Here is a 23,880-nt window from a genome sequence, read left to right on the forward strand (position 1 = left end):
TTTTTGGTCATTGAGTTGTAGAAGTTCTTTACATATTCTGAGTATTAACCTCTTATCAGATATATGATTTATAAAATTTTCTCCCAGTCAGTGGGTTCCCTTCTTACCTTTGTTGATTGTGTCCTTTGATGCCCAGAAATTTTTAATATTGATGTAGTCCCAGTTGTCGAGTTTTACTTTTGCTGCCTGTGCTTTTGGTGTCATATCTAAGAAGTCATTACCAAGTCCAATGCTATGAAGCTTTCCCCCTGTGTTCTTCCAAGAATGTTATGGTTTTAGGTCTTTAATCCATTTTGAGGTAATTTTTGTACATGATGTAAGATAAGGCTCCAACTTCATTCTTTTCCAATTTCATTCTTTTTAAGATATCCAGTTTAAGATATCCTTTTTAAGGATATCCAGTTTTCCCAGCACCATTTGTTAAGGAGACTGCTCTTTTCCTGTTGAATGGTTTTGGCCCCTTGTCAAGGGTCAGAGGTCATTTGACCATGTGGCACAAAGGTTTATTTCTGGGCTCTCTATTCTAGTCCATTGATCTATTTATCTTTATGCCAGTACCACACTGTTATTGTATTACTGTTTTGAAATCAGGAAGTGTGAATCCTCCAACTTTGTTGTTCTTTTTCAAAATTGTTTTCGTTCTTCAGGGTTTCATATCATTTTTAATGATTTCTTACTGTTTTCATTTTTTTTATTGCTATATGATTTTCTTTGAGTTGTTTTTTTGCTAACTTAGCAGCCATGTAATTAACAATTATGCTTAAGCCACTGTCTCAGTGTATCACCCAGATATGAAATAGTATCTATTGACTCCATTATATGAAAAATTAAGAAACTGGTTGCACTTGCCCTACTTCTCCCCACTCCCCACCTACACACACTTCCCCCAACATAACAATATTCATTATATTTTGTGAATGTTGTCTCAGTTCATTATGGTAGTATTACTATTGTATTGATAAGCTTTATGTTTAAGAAGTATACCATTTTACTTCCATGTTATAAGCAAAATCACCATTTTATGTGTTTTTTAAAGAGGATCAGTATCATGAGTCTTTTCAGTGTAACTGTGAGTTTATTAATTTAAATAATTTTATTGTTTAACTAGATTTTTCTACAGTTGTTCAGGAGTGAGCATCTCTTCAGTTCTTATAAATTTGAGATTATCATTCTGTAACCTTTGTATAGGAATAACAACTTCTTTGGGTATAAAACTTTTGAATAATAATCTTTAATTCAAAACTCAGTCAGATTTGCTCCCCCTTTCTGGGCACATATATTTAATATTTCTGTGCCAGAGGCAACCCTAATATTTTTTCCCTCTTGGATTCTGGATTGTTGTTGGGTTTTTAAAATTGAAGTTTTCTTACTTTCCCAGGGTATGTCTCAGTGTTGGTCAATCTCTATTGATTTTTTAAAAATAAAATTTACATACCTTAAAATTCATTCTTGTAAAGTATACAATTTAGTGGTTTTTAGTATATTCAGAGGAGGTTATACAACCGTCACCACTAATTCCAGAACTTTTTGTCATACCAAAAAGAAACCCTGTGCCCCTTAACAGTCATTTCCTAGCCGTTTTTTTGTGGTACGCAGGCCTCCCACTGCCACGACCTCTCCCGTTGCAGAGCACAGGCTCCAGATATGCAGGCCCAGCGGCCATGGCCCACGGGCCCAGCCGCTCCACGGCACGTAGGATCCTCCTGGACCAGGGCACGAACCCACGTCCCCTACATCGGCAGGCGGACTCTCAACCACTGCGCCACCAGGGAAGCATAACACATAAGTTTATGTGTTTGTGTGTGTGTTCATGTGTTCCTTAGTGTTTTCTATATAAAATTTTGTCATTTGCAAATAGAGATAGTTTTCCTTCTTCTTTCCAATATCATGTCATTTATCTCTTTTTCTTGCCTAGTTGCCCTTGCTAGAACCTCCAGTACTGTGTTGAATAGAAGTGTTAAGAATGAGTATCCTTGTCTTGTTCCTGATTTTAAGGAGAAATCTTTCTGGTCATTAAGCATGATGTTACTGTGAGTTTTTTTATAAATGCCCTTTATCAGGTTGAGGAAGTTCTCTTCTATTCCTGTTTTGTTGAGTGTTTTTATTATGGAAGGGTTTTGGGTTTTGCCATGTGCTTTTTCTATGTATAATGAAATGATCCTATGTTTTCTTTATGAATATGGTGTGTTACGTTGATTGATAATCATATATTGAACCAACTTTGCCTTCCTGGGATAAATTCCTCCTGGTTTTGATGTATAATCCCTCTTCTGTGTTGCTGGATTCAGTTTGCTAGTATTTTGTTGTGGATTTTCCTACTATATTCATAAGGGGTATTGGTCTGTAGTTTTACTGTATCTTTGCCTTTTTTATCAGGGTAATACTCTCCTTACAGAATGAATTGGGAAGTGATCCTTCTTCTCATTTTGTTTTGATGATGATGTTGTTTTTTGAGTTTGTGAATGGTTGTTGTTAATTCTACTTTAAATGTTTTTTAGAATTCACCAGTTTGGGCCTGGGCTTTTCTTTGGGGGGTGATTTCTGATTACTGACTCAGCCTCTGTCCTTATTATAGGTCTGTTCAGATTTTCTATTTTTGCTTGAGTCAGTTTTGGTAGGTTGTTTTTCTAGGAATTTGTCTGTTTCATCTAGGTTACCTAATTTGTTGACATGTAATTGTTCATAATATTCCCTTATGATCCTTTTTAATTTCTGTGTGATTGGTAGTAACATCCCCTGGTTCATTCTTAATTTAAATGATTTGAGTTTTCCCCTTTTTTCCTTTAGTGAGTTCTAGCTAAAGATTTGTCCATTTTTGTTGACCTTTTCAAAGAACCAACTTTTGATTTCTTTGATTTTTCTCTTTTTTTGATTCTCTGATTTATTTATTTTCATTCTAATCTATATAATTTCCTTCATTTTGCCTGCTTTGGGTTTTATTTGGTCTTCTTTTTCTGGTTTCTTAAGGTTGAAGGTGAGGTTATAGTTTCAAAATCTTTCTTCTTTTAATATGGACATTTACAGATACAAATTTCTGTAAGCCCTTTCTTCACTGCATCCCATAAGTTTTGGTATGTTTTGCTTTCATTTTCATTCATCTCAGAGTATTTTCTAATTGCCCTGGTGATTTCTTCTTTGAACATTGGTAGTTAAGAGTGTGTCATTTATTTCTCTATATTTTTGAATTTCCCAAATTTCCTTATTGATTTCTAGTTTCATTCCATTGTGGTCAGAAAACATACTTTATATAATTTGTAAATGTATTGTGACTTGTTTTATGACCTAGCATATGGTCTCTCCTGGAGAACATTATATGTGCCCTCAGAAGAGTGTTTATTCTGCTTCTGTTGGTTGGAGTATTATGTATATGTCTTTAGGTCTAGTTGGATTATAGTGTTGTTCAAGCCTTCTATTTCCTTATTGGTCTGTCGAGTTTTTCTATCCATTTTGAAAGTGTAATATTGCAGTCTCCAGCTATTACTCTTGAATTGTCTATGTCTCCCTTCATTTCTGTTAGTTTTTTTCCTTTGGTACCTGTCCTTGTTTTTCCAACACATGGCAGACATTTGTTAATTTTTTGATGAAGTGTGTTAATTTGTCAACTAACTTTTAGTCTCCCTCTATTGTCCTAGCTTATCTTGGATCCATTTTTTTAAGTCCATGTTCTTTTTAAATTTTCTCTAGAGTGAGAGTACAAATTATTTACTGACTAAAATGGGTAAACCTTCTGGCAAAATTAATTCTTTCTCTTTCCCTTCTTTTTTTCCTGCCTTCCACTTTTTTCTTTATAAACTTATTTATTTTATTTATTTATTTTTGGCTGCCGTGGGTCTTCCTTGCTGCGCCCGGGCTTTCTCTAGTTGCGGTGAGCGGGAGCTACTCTTCATTGTGGTGCACGAGCTTCTCATTGCTGTGGCTCCTCTTGTTGTGGAGCACAGGCTCTAGGCACGCCGGCTTTAGTAGTTGTGGCGTGTGAGCTCAGTAGTTGTGGCTCGCAGGCTCTAGAGCACAGGCTCAGTAATTGTGGCACCCTGGCTTTGTTGCTCCACGGCATATGGGATCTTCCCGGACCAGGGCTTGAACCTGTGTCCCCTGCATTGGCAGGCAGATTCTTAACCACTGCGCCACCAGGGAAGCCCCCTTTCTTCCACTTTAATGCTATAGAATATTTACATAAATCCTTTTTTGTTTTCAGATTACCTTTGTCTCAAAACAGTTCTGTGGAAACCATTTATTTGATCACAACCATTTATTTGATCACATTTGATGACCTTATTACCTATTTACAAGATATTGCTTGAGTCCCCTTCCTAGGACGTGAACTTGAAGGCTGATTGTATATGGCTTGTATTTCTTTTGCCCCTCAGAGTTTGGGAAAGGCAGAAGGATAGTAATTGATTCTAGGACTCTGGACAGCTACAGTAGGTGACATTTTTCTCTGCCATTGTTTTGAAAGTCATAAATTGATGGCCACCTTATCAAGTGTGGAGGTGAGGAAAGTATCTTGTTCTATAGCACATGCCCTTGGGGTTTTGCTATTACACTACTGTAAAGTCACCTGGTAGCTGCTTTCATAGCATTGTTGTGTGGGCAGTGATATGGCTGAGGCCTTATTTTTTTCTAGCAAATCTTAGTAATAAAACTAAGATATTTAGACTTAAAAAGTTATTTCCCATCCCTTTTTCTGACTTCTTCCTGGCGAAAGCTGGCATACAATAAACCATTCTGGCAAGGGCATAAGGAGCTATTTTTTCACAGGGAACGTGTCTCCAATTGGGACATTTATCTTTCTCCTGGGCCACTTATTACCTCAGTCCCTTTTCTGAGATACCAGTGGGGTATTTTGAATTGTTGACTCACCTTTTACCCTTCTGTATGGTCCTTTGTGTAGGAAGAGCTTTGTGGTGGCTCCTTATATTTATTCCCAGTTGTTTCTTTAGATATTATTTCTGGAATTTTGTGGTGTGAGTTGAGTCTGTTCCCTAGATTCTGAGTATTTTTTTAATAAATTTGTTTATTTATTTAGTTAGTTATTTTGGCTGCATTGGGTCTTTGTGTACGGGCTTTCTCTGGTTGTGGTGAGCGGGGGCTACTCTTCATTGTGGTGTGCAGGCTTCTCATTGTCATGGCTTCTCTTTTTGTGGAGCACGGGCTCTAGGCATGTGGGCTTCAGTAGTTGTGGCATATGGGCTCAGTAGTTATGGCTCGTGGGCTCTAGAGCACAGGCTCAGTAGCTGTGGCACACAGGCTTAGTTGCTCCACGGCATGTGGGATCTTCCCAGACCAGGGCTCGAACCCATGTCCCCTGCCTTGGCAGGCAGATTCTTAACGACTGCACCACCAGGGATGCCCTATTTTTTTACTTTTTGATGCTTTTTGTTTGTGTCTTTCAGTTATGAAAGAAAAGGTTCATTAAGGTCTCTGTGCTGTCATGTTTTCTAAAATCCATTATCTGTTTTCTCAGTTTTGTTTTCTCTCTCTCTTTTATATTCGATTTCTTCCTTTTCTGTAGGCTCCTTCCTCTCAGCTAGAACCACGCTTATGTCTTTCCTTATCATAGACTGTGGAGTGGAGGACTTGCCTGCGGTTGATGCTTCTACCACTTTACATCTCTCTCTTCTCTTTATTACTAAATACTTTTGTCAAAAAAGATATTTTATTACTTTTGAGTATAAAAGTAAGAAGGTAACTAAATATAAAGAGTTTAGATAATATGTAAAATATAAAGACCTTGGAAACCACCCATAATTCTCACCATCCTGAAATAGTCATGATTAACATTATAGATAAGCTTCCAGGTTTATACTTTATGATTCACATACCTACTGCCTATCTTTGATCTATTTTATTAGGTCTGCATCTAGTGAAGCTAAATATCAAATGAAGAATTCCATGAGAGCTTTATTAATGTTTAAATGTTTACCAGTGTTTCTTACACTTTTATAAAACAGGAGAGAAACAACAGTCCAAAAAATGAAATCATACTATGTATATTGTTTTGAAGCTCTGCACTTAGTATATCATAGACATCTTTCTATGCAGTAAATAAAAATTTATGTAGTCATTGTTAATAGCTTTATGGGCTCCATTGTATAAATATAATAGTTCCTAATGACACATATTTAAGGGTTTTTTGAATTTTTCTTTATCATAATCTGCACTTCGATGGGTAGTCTTGTTACATCTTTCTGAATTTTTCAATTTCCTTGAGAAACATTTCTAAACATGGAATTTCTGGATTACCAAGTGTGCGCATTAAAAATGTTTAATCCACACTACTAAATTGTCCTTCTGAAATGTTGATTCAATTATTTGTTCACCAGTAATGTGTAATAATATTTTGGTCAATACCTGCCAATAGCATTCTTGTTAATATTTGCCACATAGGCCAGAAATAATGGTATCTATCCTGATCCACATTTCTTTAATCACACGGAGTTTTTAGTTTCTTTTGTGTGTTTATCGACTGTATTTCTTCTTTTTTGAACTGCCTATCTTATCTTTAACCCAGGTTTCGTTAGATATGCTAATGCTTTTTTTTCCTGTACATGTGTACCCAGGACATGTACATTTGAGGGGTTAAGAGTGAATATAAGGGAATAAGTGCAACTGCCTGCTTGTTCTTCCCTTCTTCCTTTGATTACACCTACTCTTTCTTTGACTCATTCTTTCTGTGCCTCTCTCTGCTGTGTCTATGCAGGCTGTCCCCAGGCTCTCTAGTTCATGCTTTTCTCTTATTACAGTATCTTTGCACCCTGTCTGCTTTTATGTTCTTTCTCTCTGCCTCTGTGCACCCACATTCTGTGCACTTGTGCTCTCCTCCACCCCATCCCATGCTGTCTGTTGTCTCACTGTCTCTGCTGTGTATCTCTCTTGTTTTTCTGGTTACTCCTTTTCTCCTCTCTTTCTCTCATGTTCTTGCTGTGTTTGTCTCTGTGCTCTTTCTCTCTCTCCCTGTTTTTTCTTTCTTTCCCCACTCCCTTTCCCATCTTTTTCTCTCAATGTCTGGATGTATATTGGGATCAAAGAAAAGGGATAGTTTACTACTGTCAGTACAAAAGAGGTCATATTTATTCAGTTTTTGTTTATGGAGAAAAAGCTGAAGATGAATGATTTCTCTGTATTTTTGACCTCTCATTATTTCCAGTTGCCCATGTTTTCAGCAGTGGGGTAAATGAACAACACAAGCTAACTACCAAACAAAGAGATCTCCATGAGAGAATAAAATGAGAGCTTTAGGAATATTTAATTGTTTACCAGTGTTTCTTACATTTTTATAAAACAGGCTAATTTCGTATCACTCTTCACAATCACACATATATGGAGAGAAACAACAGTCAAAAGCAGTATCTTGGAACCCAAGGATAAATTTCATTATATGCTAACATGTAAAAACCAAGATATAATATTTACATGTATTTATATGACTGGAACAAAATTAAATATTAGCAGATTACTTTAAGATTATGGGATTATACATTTTTTAATTTTTCATGTTTGTTTTAAACAAGAAGCACATCTTTTCTAATATGAAACCATAAAAATTTCTTTGTGACATTAATTAAAAAGTGACCTCAGCCAGACTGATCAAACATAAAACGTTAGTTACGACCTAGAAGAGAGAATTCTCAAGCTTTTCATTGTGTTCTAGTTTCTGCCTAAAGTACCTGTTTGTACCGCCAATCTAGTCATAACAAATCCTTCTAGAAGCGGAGTGAAAGAATGGAATTAATACGCAGTTTCTATGTCAAGATAAAGTTTAAAATATTTTTTAATATCTCTATTGGAGTATAATTGCTTTACAATGGTGTGTTACTTTCTGCTGTATAACAAAGCGAATCAGTTATACATATACATATGTTCCCATATTTCTTCCCTCTTGTGTCTCCCTACCTCCCACCCCTCTAGGTGGTCACAAACCACTGAGCTGATCTCCCTGTGCTATGCGGCTGCTTCCCACTAGCTATCTATTTTACGTTTGGTAGTGTATATATGTCCATGCCACTCTCTCACTTTGTCACAGCTTACCCTTCCCCCTCCCCATATCCTCAAGTCCATGCTCTACTAAGTCTGTGTCTTTATTCCTGTCTTACCCCTAGATTCTTCATGACTTTTTTTTTCTTAGATTCCATATATATGTGTTAGCATACGGTATTTGTTTTTCTCTTTCTGACATACTTCACTCTGTATGACAGACTAGGTCCATCCACCGCACTACAAATAACTCAATTTTGTTTCTTTTTATGGCTGAGTAATATTCCATTGTATATACGTGCCACATCTTCTTTATCCATTCATCTGTTGATGGACATTTAGGTTGCTTCCATGTCCTGGCTGTTGTAAATAGAGCTGCAGTGAACATTGTGGTACATGACTTTTTTTGAATTATGGTTTTCTCAGGGTCTATGCCCAGTAGTGGGATTGCTGGGTCATATGGTAATGCTGTTTTTAGTTTTTTAAGGAACTTCCATACTGTTCTCCATAGTGGCTGTATCAATGTGCATTCCCACCAACAGTGCAAGAGTGTTCCCTTTTCTCCACACCCTTTCCAGCATATATTGTTTCTAGATTTTTTGATGATGGCCATTGTGACTAGTGTGAGATGATATCTCATTGTAGTTTTGATTTGCATTTCTCTAATGATTAATGATGTTGAGCATTCTTTCATGTGTGTGTTGGCAATCTGTATATCTTCTTAGGAGAAATGTCTATTTAAGTCCTCTGCCCATTTTTGGATTGGGTTGTTTGTCTTTTTGTTATTGAGCTTCATGAGCTGCTTATAGATTTTGGAGATGAATCGTTTGTCAGTTGCTTCATTTGCAAATATTTTCTCCCATTCTGAGGGTTGTCTTTTGGTCTTGTTTATGGCTTCCTTTGCTGTGCAAAAGCTGTGACGTTTCATTGGGTTCCATTTGTTCATTTTTGTTTTTATTTCCATTTCTCTAGGAGGTGGATCAAAAAGGATCTTGCTGTGATTTATGTCATAGAGTGTTCTGCCTATGTTTTCCTCTAAGAGTTTGATAGTGTCTGGCCTTACATTTAGGTCTTTAATCCATTTTGAGTTTATTTTTGTGTATGGTGTTAGGGAGTGTTCTAATTTCATACTTTTACATGTACCTGTCCAGTTTTCCTAGCACCACTTATTGAAGAGTCTGTCTTTTCTCCACTGTATATTCTTTCCTCCTTTATCAAAGATAAGGTGACCATATGTGCGTGGGTTTATCTCTGGGCTTTCTATCCTGTTCCATTGATCTATATTTCTGTTTTTGTGCCAGTACCATACTGTCTTGATTACTGTAGCTTTGTAGTATAGTCTGAAGTCAGGGAGCCTGATTCCTCCAGCTCCATTTTTCGTTCTCAAGATTGCTTTGGCTATTCGGGGTCTTTTGTGTTTCCATACAAATTGTGAAATTTTTTTGTTCTAGTTATGTGAAAAATGCCATTGGTAGTTTGATAAGGATTGCATTGAATCTGTACATTGCTTTGGGTACTAGAGTCATTTTCACAATGTTGATTCTTCCAATCCAGGAACATGGTATATCTCTCCATCTATTTATATCATCTTTAATTTCTTTCATCGGTGTCATAATTTTCTGCATACAGGTCTTTTGTCTCCTTAGGTAGGTTTATTCCTAGATATTTTATTCTTTTTGTTGCAATGGTAAATGGGAGTGTTTTCTTAATTTCACTTTCCATTTTTCATCATTAGTGTATAGGAATGCCAGAAGTTTCTGTGCATTAATTTTGTATCCTGCTACTTTACCAAATTCATTGATTAGCTCTAGTAGTTTTCTGGTAGCATCTTTAGGATTCTCTATGTATAGTATCATGTCATCTGCAAACTGTGACGGCTTTACTTCTTCTTTTCCAATTTGGATTCCTTTTATTTCCTTTTCTTCTCTGATTGCTGTGGCTAAAACGTCCAAAACTATGTTGAATAAGAGTGGTGAGAGTGGGCAACCTTGTCTTGTTCCTGATCTTAGTGGAAATGGTTTCAGTTTTTCACCATTGAGGACAATGTTGGCTGTGGGTTTGTCATATATGGCCTTTGTTATGTTGAGGAAAGTTCCCTCTATGCCTACTTTCTGCAGGGTTTTTATCATAAATGGGTGTTGAGTTTTGTCGAAAGCTTTCTCTGCATCTATTGAGATGATCATATGGTTTTTCTCCTTCAATTTGTTAATATGGTGTATCATGTTGATTGATGTGCATATATTGAAGAATCCTTGCATTCCTGGGATAAACCCCACTTGATCATAGTGTATGATCCTTTTAATGTGCTGTTGGATTCTGTTTGCTAGTATTTTGTTGAGGATTTTTACATCTATGTTCATCAGTGATATTGGCCTGTAGTTTTCTTTCTTTCTGACATCCTAGTCTGGTTTTCGTATCAGGATGATGGTGGCCTCGTAGAATGACTTTGGGAGTGTTCCTTCCTCTGCTATATTTTGGAAGAGTTTGAGAAGGATAGGTGTTAGCTCTTCTCTAAATGTTTGATAGAATTCGCCTGTGAAGCCATCTGGTCCTGGGCTTTTGTTTGTTGGAAGATTTTTAATCACAGTTTCAATTTCAGTGCTTGTGATTGGTCTGTTCATATTTTCTATTTCTTCCTGATTCAGTCTCGACAGGTTGTGCATTTCTGAGAATTTGTCCATTTCTTCCAGGTTTTCCATTTTATTGGCATAGAGTTGATTGTAGTAATCTCTCATGATCTTTTGTATTCCTGCAGTGTCAGTTGTTAGTTTTCCTTTTTCATTTCTAATTCTATTCGTTTGAGTATTCTCCCTTTTTCTCTTGATGTGTCTGGCTAATGGTTTATCAATTTTGTTTATCTTCTGAAAGAACCAGCTTTTAGTTTTATTGATCTTTGTTATCGTTTCCCTCATTTCTTTTTCATTTATTTCTGATCTGATCTTTCTGGCTTCTTTCCTTCCACTAACTTTGGGGGGTTTTTTGTTCTTCTTTCTCTAATTGCTTTAGATGCAAGGTTAGGTTGTTTATTTGAGATGTTTCCTGTTTCTTAAGGTAGGATTGTATTGCTATAAACTTCCCTGTTAGAACTGCTTTTGCTGCATCCCATAGGTTTTGGGTCGTCGTGTCTCCATTGTCATTTATTTCTAGGTATTTTTTATTTCTTCAGTGATCACTTGGTTATTAAGTAGTGTATTGTTTAGCCTCCATGTGTTTGTATTTTTTACAGATCTTTTCCTGTAATTGATATCTAGTCTCATAGCGTTGTGGTCGGAAAAGATACTTGATATGATTTCAATTTTCTTAAATTTACCAAGGCTAGATTTGTGACCCAAGATATGATCTATCCTGGAGAATGTTCCATGAGCACTTGAGAAAAATGTGTATTCTGTTGTTTTTGGATGGAATGTCCTATAAATATCAATTAAGTCCATCTTGTTTAATGTATCATTTAAAGCTTGTGTTTCCTTATTTATTTCATTTTGGAGGATCTGTCCATTGGTGAAAGTGGGGTGTTAAAGTCCCCTACTATGATTGTGTTACTGTCGATTTCCCCTTTTATGGCTGTTAGTATTTGCCTTATGTATTGAGGTACTCCTATGTTGTGTGCATAAATATTTACAATTGTTATATCTTCTTCTTGGATCGATCCCTTGATCATTATGTAGTGTCCTTCTTTGTCTCTTGTAGTAGTCTTTATTTTAAAGTCTATTTTGTCTGATATGAGAATTGCTACTCCAGCTTTCTTTTGATTTCCATTTTCATGGAGTATCTTTTTCCATCCCCTTACTTTCAGTCTGTATGTGTCCCTAGGTCTGAAGTGGGTGTCTTGTAGACAGCATATATATGGGTCTTGTTTTTGTATCCATTCAGCCAGTCTGTGTCTTTTGGTGGGAGCATTTAATCCGTTTACATTTAAGGTAATTATCAATATGTGTGTCCCTATTCCCATTTTCTTAATTGTTTTGGGTTTGTTATGGAAGGTCTTTTCCTTCTCTTGTGTTTCTTGCCTAGAGAAGTTCCTTTAGCATTTGTTGTAAAGCTGGTTTTGTGGTGTTGAACTCTCTCAGCTTTTGCTTGTTTATAAAGGTTTGAATTTCTCCATCAAATCTAAATGAGATTCTTGCTGGGTAGAATCTTGGTTGGAGGTTTTTCTCCTTCATCACTTTAAATATGTCCTGCCACTCCTTTGTGGCTTGCAGAGTTTCTAATGAAAGATCAGCTGTTAACCTTATGGGGATTCCCTTCAGTGTTATTTGTTGTTTTTCCCTTGCTGCTTTCAATATGTTTTCTTTGTTTTTAATTTTTGATAGTTTGATTAATATGTGTCTTGGCATGTTTCTCCTTGGGTTTATCCTGTATGGGACTCTCTGTGCCTCCTGGACTTGATTAACTATTTCCTTTCCCATATTAGGTAAGTTTCCAACTATAATCTCTTCAAATATTTTCTCAGTCCCTTTCTTTTTCTCTTCTTCTTCTGGCACCCCTATAATTTGAATGTTGTTGCATTTACTGTTGTCCGAGAGGTCTCTGAGACTGTCCTCAGTTCTTTTCATCGTTTTTTCTTTATTCTGCTCTGCAGTAGTTATTCCCACTATTTTATCTTCCAGTTCACTTATCCATTCTTCTGCCTCAGTTATTCTGCTATTGATCCCTTCTAGAGTATTTTTAATTTCATTTATTGTGTTGTTCATCATGGCTTTTTTCCTCTTTAGTTCTTCTAGGTCCTTGGTAAATGTTTCTTGCATTTTCTCTATTCTATTTCCAAGATTTTGGATCATCTTTACTATCATTATTCTGAATTCTTTTTCAGGTAGACTGCCTATTTCCTCTTCATTTGTTAGGTCTGGTGGGTTTATACCTTGCTTCTTCATCTGCTGTGTTTTTTTCTGTATTCTTGTTTTGCTTATCTTACTGTGTTTGGGGTCTCTTTTTCACAGGCTGCAGGTTCATAGTTCCCGTTGTTTTTGGTGTCCGTCTCCAGTGGCTAAGGTTGGTTCAGTGGGTTGTGTAGGTTTCCTGGTGGAAGGGCCTAGTGCCTTGTGTTCTGGTAGATGAGGCTGGATCTTGTCTTTCTGGTGGGCAGGTCCACATCTGGTGGTATGTTTTGGGGTGTCTGTTGCCTTATTATGATTTTAGGCAGCCTCTCTGCTAATGGATGGGGCTGTGTTCCTGTCTTGCTAGTTGTTTGGCATAGGACGTCCAGCACTGTAGCTTGCTGGTCGTTGAGTGAAGCTGGGTTTTGGTGTTGAGATGGAGATCTCTGGGAGATTTTTGCCATTTGATATTATGTGGAGCTGGGAGGTCTCTTGTGGACCAGTGTCCTGAAGTTGGCTCTCCCACCTCAGAGGCACAGCACTGACTCCTGACTTGAGCACGAAGAGCCTTTCATCCACATGGCTCAGAATAAAAGGAAGAAGAAAGAAAGAAAGAAAGAAAGAAAGAAAGAAAGAAAGAAAGAATGAAACGAGGGAAGAAGGATGGAAGAAAAAGAAAGAAAGACAAAATCTAAATAGGATAAAATAAAATAGTTATTAAAATTAAAAATGCGAAAACTTAAAAAGTAAAAAAAAAAAAAAAGAACGGACGAACAGAATCCTAGGACAAATGGTGAAAGCAAAGCTATACAGACAAAATCTCACACAGAAGCATACACATACACACTGACAAAAAGAGGAAAAGGGGGAAAAATAATATATCTTGCTCTGAAAGTCCACCTCCTCAATTTGGGATGATTCGTTGTCTATTCAGGTATTCCACAGATGCAGGGTACATCAAGTTGATTGTGGAGCTTTAATCTGATGCTTCTGAGGCATTCAGCTTTGGATTTGGACCTGCCTCTGCGTGTAGGTCGCCTGAGGGCATCTGTTCTTTGCTCACACAGGACGGGGTTAAAGGAGCAGCTGATTCGGGTGCTCTGGCTCACTCAGGCCGGGGGAAGGGAGGGATATGGATGCGGGGAGAGCCTGCGGCGGCAGAGGCTGGTGTGACCTTGCGGCAGCCTGAGGCGTGCCATGAGTTCTCCTGGGGAAGTTGTCCGTGGATCGTGGGACCCTGGCAGTGTTGGGCCGCACAGGCTCTGGGGAGGGGAGGTGGGGATAATGACCTGTGCTCGCACACAGGGTTCTTGGTGGCTGCAGCAGCAGCCTTAGCATCTCATGCCTGTCTCTGGGGTCCATGCTGACAGCCCTGGCTCGCGCCTGTCTCTGGAGCTACTTTAAGCAGCGCTCTTAATCCCCTCTCCTCACGCACCAGGAAAGAAAGAGGGAAGAAAAAGTCTCTTGCGTCTTCGGCAGTTCCAGACTTTTTCCCGGTCTACCTCCCGGCTAGACGTGGTGCACTAGCCCCTTCAGGCTGTGTTCACGCCGCCAACCCCAGTCTTCCCCCTGGGATCTGACCTCCGAAGCCTGAGCCTCAGCTCCCAGCCCCCGCCCGCCCCGGCGGGTGAGTAGACAAGCCTCTTGGGCTGGTGACTGCTGGTCGGCACTGATCTTCCATGTGGGAATCTCTCTGCTTTGCCCTCCGCACCCCTGTGGCTGTGCTCTCCTTCGTGGCTCCGAAGCTTCCCCCCTCCGCCACCCACAATCTGTGCCCACGAAGGGGCTTCCTAGTGTGTGGAAACCTTTCCTCCTTCACAGCTCCCTCCCACTGGTGCAGGTCCCATCCCTATTCTTTTGTCTCTGTTTTTTCTTTTGCCCTACCCATGTACGTGGGGAGTTTCTTGCCTTTTGGCAGGTCTGAGGTCTTCTGCCAGCGTTCAGTAGGTGTTCTATAGGAGCAGTTCCATGTGTCGATGTATTTCTGATGTATCTGTGGGGAGGAAGGTGATCTCTGGGTCTTACTCTTTCGCCATTTTCTCCTGGTCCCTAAGGCATCCATGGCCTCTCTTTTTAAAATTTCATTCCCATATCCCATCCTCATTCCTGTCCTCCCGTCGGAACTGGCCTTGTTATGTAAATATCTTTTGGCTTACAAGAGTTCTTAAAAAATATGTATTCTGTGTTTGTCATGTATTTTCAATTTATATAAAAGGTATATCGTTATTTTTGTTATTTTCACTAAGCATTGTATTTTTAAGATTCATCACATTGCTATACATACATCTAATTCAGGTTTCTGATCATTGCATAGTACTCCATTGAGTGCATCTACCAATTTACCTATGCACTTTCCCTGTAATGGACACCCAGGTTGCTGTCAATTCCCAACAGTGCAAAGCACCAGCAGTGCACATCCTTGTCCATATTGCCTTATGGACCTTGTGAGACTACCTTTGTTGCACAGACCCAGAAGTGGAAATCTTGGATCATAAGCTATATGTATACTTAATTTTCTACATTAGTACCAAATCAATTTCCAGTCTATATTCCTACCTACAATGCATGAAAATTCCTATACTTCCGCCTTTCTGCCAATAATTTATAGTTTTGCCAGATTAGAAATACAAGTTTCGAGCTTCCCTGGTGGCGCAGTTTGCCTGCCGATGCAGGGGACACGGGTTCATGCCCCAGTCCGGGAAGATCCCCCGTGCCACGGAACGGCTAGGCCTGTGAGCCATGGCCGCTGAGCCTGTGCGTCTGGAGCCTGTGCTCCGCAATGGGAGAGGCCACAACAGTGAGAGGCCTGCATACCGCAAAAAAGAAAAAGAAAAAAAAAAAGTAGAAGTACAAGTTTCTATACCATGGAAAGGTAGGGTTTTTTGGTCATTTTTAAATAAATGTTACTTGTCTTGAGAATCTACCATATCTCCACTCTGTAATATCCAAGGGAAGAAAGAGTCTTTCAGAGACTTCCAAAATTACTGCTGTGCTTTCCACCAGAGTGCATTCATATGTTCATCCAGACATAATTACAATATACAACGTGACAAAAGTACAAGAATGGGATGTTTTCATTGTTTTAATCAGATTTTGACATATAACAGATAAAAGATATGGAAGATTTTAATAGCAATATTAAGAAGTTTAAAATATCTATATAAAACTTTATTCCCAAAACACAGCATCCACAGTTGTTCCAAATGCCCATGGAATATTTACAAAAATTAACTGTACATTTAGGCAAAATGTTGATAAATCCCCAAAGTAGAACATTTCTAACTAAGCTTATATTCTCTAACCACAATACAATAAGGTTGGAATTTAACAACTATAACTTTTTCCTTAAATATTTTAAAACATTCTAAACTTTTGGGCTATAGGAGAACTAAGAATTGAGATTATAGAGTTTTTTTTCATTAATGACAGTAAAAGCACATATCCAAAACTTACGGGATGTGACTAAATCTATATTTAGAGGAAAATGTATAGCCTTAAATGATATTTTAGTTCAACAAACTCACCTAGGAAATAATTGAAATAAGCATTCTATAAATCAGTCCCCAGAATGGATCGATATAACCAAGATCTGGTTCTTTAAAAAAAAAAAAAAAGAGGGCTTCCCTGGTGGCGCAGTGGTTGAGAGTCCGCCTGCCGGTGCAGGGGACACGGGTTCGTGCCCCGGTCTGGGAGGATCCCACATGCCGCGGAGCGGCTGAGCCCATGAGCCATGGCCGCTGAGCCTGCGCGTCCGGAGCCTGTGCTCTGCAAGGGGAGAGGCCACAACAGTGAGAAGCCCGCCTACCGCAAAAAAAAAAGAAAAAAAGAAAAAAAAAGAAAAAATAGACCAAATCTCTGGTTATTCTGATCATGAGGAAAAGGATCAACACTAATAGCATGGAAGGGTATAACCACAGTCAAAGAAGTGATTTTTTTTAAAAAGATAACTGTATGCAACTTTAGGCTGATATATTTTAAAACCTAAATTAGATGGGTGATTTTCTAAGAAAATATAAATTAACAGAATTGACCAAGAAGTTTTAAATCCTAAGTAGATCATTAATAATAGAAATTTGAAAGACTGTCAGTAATCTGTAGACCTCCCCACCTCTAACTATGTGCCCTCCAGAAATTTTGTACAAATATATGTGCCCACCAAAAGTATGAGAGAATGTGTTTCTTCATTCCTTTGCCAACTATGGGTAGCATCCGTCTTTTTAATATTTGCTAATCTGATGTGTGAAAAAACTCATTGCTTTAAATTGCATTTTTTAAATATTAGGTTTCAGAGATTGCTCTTTACATTTCTTGTTTTGAGAATTAGTTGCTTATATCCTTTGCCCATTTTTCTCTGAAGAATTTTTCTTATTAATTCTTGAGCATTATTTATATTGTATTTATAGTGTAATAGCATTGTTGTGTACTCAACTTCTTTATTTCTTTTTTCCATGCTAAGAAAGATGTCCCCAACCACAAGATTATAAAAAAGTCTTCTCCCCCTTTTTTTTATATACTTATTTAAGGTGGAGGGCAATGCATTTAAACACTTAATCCACATGGAATTTATTTTGTGTGTCTAGATATAATTTTATTGCCAAATGTTTAGCTAATTGTCAGTAGAGATTTTTAAATAAGAAAGTGATATTCATGAATTAATTTATGAGAAGAAACTAAGCTGGACTCTAATCACTTGGACTTGGTAATTAATAGCTGTGGTTCTTTTGAAATTTCTACCCAAAGCAACTAAAATACTATGCAAACACCTTATCAAAATGGAGAAATTGGAAGAGGAAACTAATTCTGACTGATATATGAAAGATTTTTATTTATTAAACTTGAAGTTAGATCAAAACATCCAAGTGAAAATATCTAAAAACATAGATACATATGACCTCATGAGTATGTCATGAGTGGAATAAAGATTTTAGAGCCATCCATGTAAAAAGGGTGATCATAATCCTCATAAATACTAAAGCTAAGAGGAAAGATTTCAGAGAATGCAGAGAAGAAAAGAGAGTGAGAGGGTCACTTCCAGACCATAATTTTTCAAACCTGATAGCAAATCCTTTGGGACTTATGTCATCTAGCTCTGCCACTTTCTACAAGATTTTAATGATCATTTGCTAACCTTCCAGTTTTTCCTGTATATTAATTGAGGACTTTAGCTCTTGATTTTCTTTCTTTTCTACCCCAAACCCATCCATTATCTGGGAAACCTTACCATCCTGTTAGTTTCTTGACCTCGGTTCTAATGACAAGTACTTCCATTACATTTTAACTATACAGTCTCATGGCCATACTTTGAATTTTGGCATTATTCAGATTCGTTATGTGTCTGCAATCTTTACTCATTCATGTATGAAAAGAAATTTTCTGAGGACCATTCTGCAGGCACAATGCATTTTTGATTTGAGGGGGAGGATATATTAGAGTTATCATCTGCCATACTTGCAGAAATAATTGACCAGTTCTGATTTTCTGATGGTGAATAATAGACAGTTATCACCTTAGTTCCTGCTTTTATAAGTTCTAATCTTGCCTCTCAGAATTAAATCTACGTCAAAATGTTATTTTGGGGGCAGACTGGCTAGTAAGTTTTAGTATTGAAACTCCAGTTGCCAGTTTGATCTGCACATATCTAAAAACTTTTCACAAGAAAAGACTGTCTTTTGGTGCCATCGACTGTATTTCTAATTTTGACTCTGTCTTATCAATGTGTATCTCTGGCCCTAAACTTTAGTGGTTATAAATAAATTAGCATAAACCCATTTTTCTGAAAGAAAAGCATCTTTCAGCAGGCACCTTGCCGGCAGAAGGTCAGCAATAACAATCTTCATACATGAAGAATAGCTGTATAATGTGATGTAAGAAAATATAGCCTTTTTCCTATATTTGATATGTTTTCCTAAGCTCAGCTTCCACCTAAAAAGTCATTATTTAATTGAAAAGCTTTTTTTTTTTTTCTTTCTGGGTCTCTATGATGGTTTGTCTGATCAATGAATATGGGAATGAATTTCACCTAGATTTTAATTAAACTAAAAAGTACTACAAAAAGCCTGAAACATCTCTGAGATGGTGGCAGTTACTTTTTCCCCAGTTGTAATAAGGCATTAACAGGTGAGTTTACTCTCACAATAATAGAAATTCAAACAGAAGAAGCCAGCCAGTGTGTATCTCCTTTCAAGACTCTCTACAACAGAAAGCTTAAACCATGGTAGCTGATAATGTGAGTTGACTTGTAGTCACTTAAGTCTTTATGTGTAAGCCCAGTTGCAGAGAACTGGGTGGGTTGATTCACATCCAGGCACTAAGGGACGATGAGATCATTAGAGGACATGCCTGAGACTCTCCCAGGAACTAAGGAAAGTGGATTGTTGTGGTTTACCGACAGCATCTGTAAATGAATTCAGCAGCAATTATGTTCTATCCCATGGTGGGTCCTCAGCACAAATTGTCAGGCACAGTGCAAGCCTGTGAATTGTGGTTATTGATTGAATCTGTGGAAGTCAAAATAGCGTGACGGCACGGTTCTGACGGTTTGCACTTAGCGCTAGCCGTAGTGTGTGTAGCGCTGCACCATACGTACCATACCCAGCGCCCACATTTTTGTTAGGACTGTCCACTGTTAAATGGAAATGACACTGTTGGTCACCTTCCATTGTTCTTGTACGCCTAATTCAGTAACAGAAGATATAAGAACAGAAAGAACGAGAAGCTTTTTTCTCCAAATAAGGCTTCATAATCTACATGTATTTCAGTTTGCGTACATGGATAAACACATTGTTATAGCTTTCTTGAGATCTTTAACATACCATAAGAGTCACCTATTTAAAGTATACAGTTAAGTGTGTTTTAGTATATTCACAGAGTTGTGCAACCATCACCCCAATTTAATTTTAAGACATTTTCAACACCTACCATAAGCACCCTATATACATTAGCAGGCACTCATTTCTCCCCGTCTCCCACCCCTGCCCTAGCCCCTGCCCCGGCTGTGGTTACCAATCTGCTTTCTGTCTATAGATTTCTTTATTCTGGGCATTTCATGTAAATGGAATCATACAATATGTGATCTTTTGTGACTGGCTTCTTTCACTTAATATTTTCAGAGTTCATCTACATTGTAGCATGTGTGCATTCCTTTTTATGGCCAAATAATATTCCATTGTATGAATATACATATTTTACTTATCTATTCATCAGTTAATGGACAATTTGGATTTCTTCCACTTTTTGGCTAGTATTAACAAAGCTGCTGTGAACATCCATGTACAAGTTTTTTTTGTTGTTGTTGTTTTGTGGTACACGGGCCTCTCACTGTTGTGGCCTCTCCCGTTGTAGAGCACAGGCTCCAGACGCGCAGGCTCAGCGGCCATGGCTCATGGGCCTAGCCGCTCCGCGGCACGTGGGATCTTCCCGGACTGGGGCACGAACCCGTGTCGCCTGCATCGGCAGGCGGACTCTCAACCACTGTGCCACCAGGGAAGCCCCATGTACAAGTTTTTGTGTGGACGTATTTTACATTTCTTTTGGGCATATGCCTACGAATGGATATACTCTGGATAACATGGTAACTATATTTAACCATTTGAGGAACTACCAGACTGTTATGCAAAGTATTGTTACCATTTTGCATTCCTAGCAGCAATGTATGAAGGTTCTCATTTATCCACATCCTTGAAAACACTTGTTTTTGTCTGTCCTTTTGATTTTCACCGTCGTAGAGTGCTAACTAGATACATTTTGTTGAGAAAGAATTTATTTTTAGACTTTTCTATTTTTAAATGTTTACCATTTTATAGGCAGGAATGAACTTAATCAGAAAGATTGAAACTAGGAGCAGAAACACACACACCAAGGCTTCTCATTTAATCCGATGTAAACGTGTGTGCTTTACACCCAGCGGTGCATACCATGTACTTTGGAAGTGCCAGAGGTTCTCAGACTCGTTCTTGGAAGGGACCATCAACACTTCTGCTGCCTCTGCTCCCCAGGGTGCTCCAGCCTCTTCTTCAACAGCTCCACCACTCACTTGCCGCTCATTGGCAACTTGTTTCATTTGTCTAAGGCTCCAGTTGGCAAAGGTTTTAAAACTTTAAAAGATCCCAAATCTGCCTGTACTAGATTTCCTGGCTCTGCTTCCAGGTCTGCTCTCTGAAGGCACAGAAAAGAGATCTAATCTTCTACCTCTCAGGTCCCCACTTCCTTCCCTGAAGTATTTTCCCTCAGGTCTTCACTCTTTGAACCATTTCTCACAGGTCATCCTTTCTACTCCCCTTTCCTAAGTTGACAGCTTCTGGGTCTATTTGTTGACATCCTGTTTTTAAGCATGTCCCTTTGAAATAAGCATGTTGTGCTTCAGATGGTGACAGACGATTTATCATCTTCCTTTCTGTAAGCTAGAACATTTCTATGGCCTAACATATGTTTTACCCCTACTGAACTCACCAAAGCCATTAAACCTTTATTGCCACACTCTTCCTTATAAGTTTTTGTTTTGTTTATTCTCATTTCTTAAACTGATAATACATGGTACAACATTAAAAATATATAAAAGAGTGTTTGATAAAGTGTCTTCCCTCTCCCGTTCCCCAGGCACCCATCTTTCCTTTCCAGAGCTACTGTGTTACTTGTTCTTGCAAATTATTTTTAGTAAATTTCCAGAGCTGTGCAATCATCACCACAATCCAGTTTTAGAATACTTCTGTTACCCAGAAAAGTCCCTTATACCTGTTTGCAATCAATCCACATTCCCAGCCCCAGACAACCTCCAATCTGCCTTTTTCCTTTTCTGCACATTTCATGTAAATAGAATTATATAATATCTAGTCTTTTGCATCTAGCTTCTTAGCATGATGTTTTCAAGAGTCATCCTTGTTATAGTATGTATCAATACTCCTTTTTATTGCTGGTTAGTATTCCATTGTATGGCTCTACCACATTTTGTTTATCCAGTTGCCAGTTGTTGGACATTTGGATTGTTTGATTTTTTTTTTTTTGCGGATAACGTGAATCATGCTGCTATGAACATTTTTGTAAAAGGTTTTGTGTGGACATATGTTTCCATTTCTTTTGCATATATACGTAGGACTGGAATTGCCAAGTCATATGGTAAGTTTATGTTTAGTTTTTAAGAAAATGCCAAAGTGTTTTCCAAAGTAGCTGTACCATTTTACATTCTCAGCAGCAGTTTGTGAAGGTTCCAGTTTCTCCACTTACTTGTCAACACTTAGTACTGCCCATCTTTCTTAACTATAGTCATCCTAGTGGGTGTAAAGTAGTATCTCATTGTGATTTTAATTTGTATTTCCCTAATGACTGATAACGTTGAACATCTTTTCATATGTTTATTGGCCACTGTTATATCTTCTTTGGTGAAATGTCTATTCAAATCTTTTGTCCATTTTTAAATTACATATGTGGAATGTCTCACAATTTATTTAAACCTTTAATTTCTCCCACCAATGTTTTATAGTTTTCAGTGTGCAAGCCTTGCACTTATGTTGTTAAATTTATTCCCTGATTTTGTTTCCTTAATTTTATTTTCAGATTGCATGTTGCTAGAATATAGAAATACAATTGATTTTTTTATCTTGTTGATCTTGTATTCTGCAGTCTGGCTAAACTTATTTATTAGTTCCAATACTTTCACAGATATTTTATACATAAAAAAGCAAGTAACTGCATGTGTTTTCTTCCCTTTTCACAAAAATGGCAGCAACCTTTGTTTTTTGTACTTGACAGTCTATATTGAAAGTCCATTTTAGTGCACAAAGTGTTCTCTCTCTTTTTTTTAAAAAAAAACAGCTGCAGAAAAATTATAGTGTATTGCCATTCAGATCTTCCTCACCACCCTTTCATACATATTGATTTAACATCATCATAGTCTCATAGTTTTATATTAGTAGGTTTTTACATTTTTTAATCTAAATCATTTGTTCTTTGTAACACTTCTATAATTTCAGAAATTTAGGTGTTCCCTTTTCTAGATGGGGAAACTGGCACAGAGATTATGGCTTGCTCAAGTAGAGACAGCTAGTAAAGGGAAGATCTGAGGCTGGTTCAGGTCTTTGGACACCCGACTCAGAGCCTTTTCTACTGCCTCGGAGTTGCTGCTATTCCTCCTGCCTGATGTGTAGGGCCTGACAATTACCCCTTGTTTGATTTGACCTGTCATGCCTGTTATTATTTGGGATCCTGACAGCCCTTTCGGCCCTCCCAGATGTGCATTATGTGGGAAAGCTGGTTCTACCAACCTTATCCTTCAACCCCTATAACTCCATCTTGCCCTCAAGTATGTAATGAGAAATTTTGTTGTTTTATTCAAATCTAGTTGTGACCATGTCTACTAGGAAAAACAAGGCTAACCTGGCAGGCCTTATTCTGCCAGCCTTAATGAACCTTGGCTAAATTTTTCTCATCTTTTATTTAACCTCCAAATGCTTGCAAATTATCAAATTTGTGATCCATGCTAGAATTTTACAGGTCATCATTATTAAACCCTGCAGTTTGCAATGCTTATCTTTTTTAAAATTAAAGTATTTCCGGGCTTCCCTGGTGGCGCAGTGGTTGAGAGTCCGCCTGCCGATGCAGGGGACACGGGTTCGTGCCCCGGTCTGGGAAGATCCCACATGCCGCGGAGCGGCTAGGCCCGTGAGCCATGGCTGTTGGGCCTGCGCGTCCAGAGCCTGTGCTCCGCAACGGGAGAGGCCACAGCAGTGAGAAGCCCACGTAATGCAAAAAAAAAAAAAAAAAAAAAAAAATTAAAGTATTTCCTGTCCCCAGACATCTAACATAGCCAGCCCTGTCTCCTCCAGGATCTGTTGCAAATTCCCTGAAGACCCTGAAATATAGTTTATCTAGTTCAGGGAAGCAGATACTCTGTTTCCTTTCCTGACTTGGGCTTCAATTTACTCTACCAAATGTGCTTAAGTAGACAAGCACCTGACATTTATTCAAAATATAGATGCCCAGAGCCCTCACCTAGAAACTCCAATTCATTGTTCTGGGTTAGGACCCTCCCTCAGGAGATTGTTCTGATGAACAAGTTTAAGAAATACTATTTTATATCGTATTTGTTCGACTATATTTT

The 23,880-nt window shown here is 38.1% G+C and overlaps 1 protein-coding gene across 8 annotated transcripts in view; it reads left to right on the forward strand.

Moving 5' to 3' along the window:
* ALMS1 (ALMS1 centrosome and basal body associated protein) overlaps positions 1–23,880 on the forward strand; it is a 249,532-nt gene that overhangs the window by 210,925 nt on the left and 14,727 nt on the right. The gene's annotated exons all lie outside the window — the stretch shown is intronic.

Source organism: Mesoplodon mirus (assembly GCF_964341445.2).
Source record: "Mesoplodon mirus genome assembly, chromosome: 14".
In the NCBI taxonomy this organism is placed as follows: Eukaryota; Metazoa; Chordata; class Mammalia; order Artiodactyla; family Ziphiidae; genus Mesoplodon; species Mesoplodon mirus.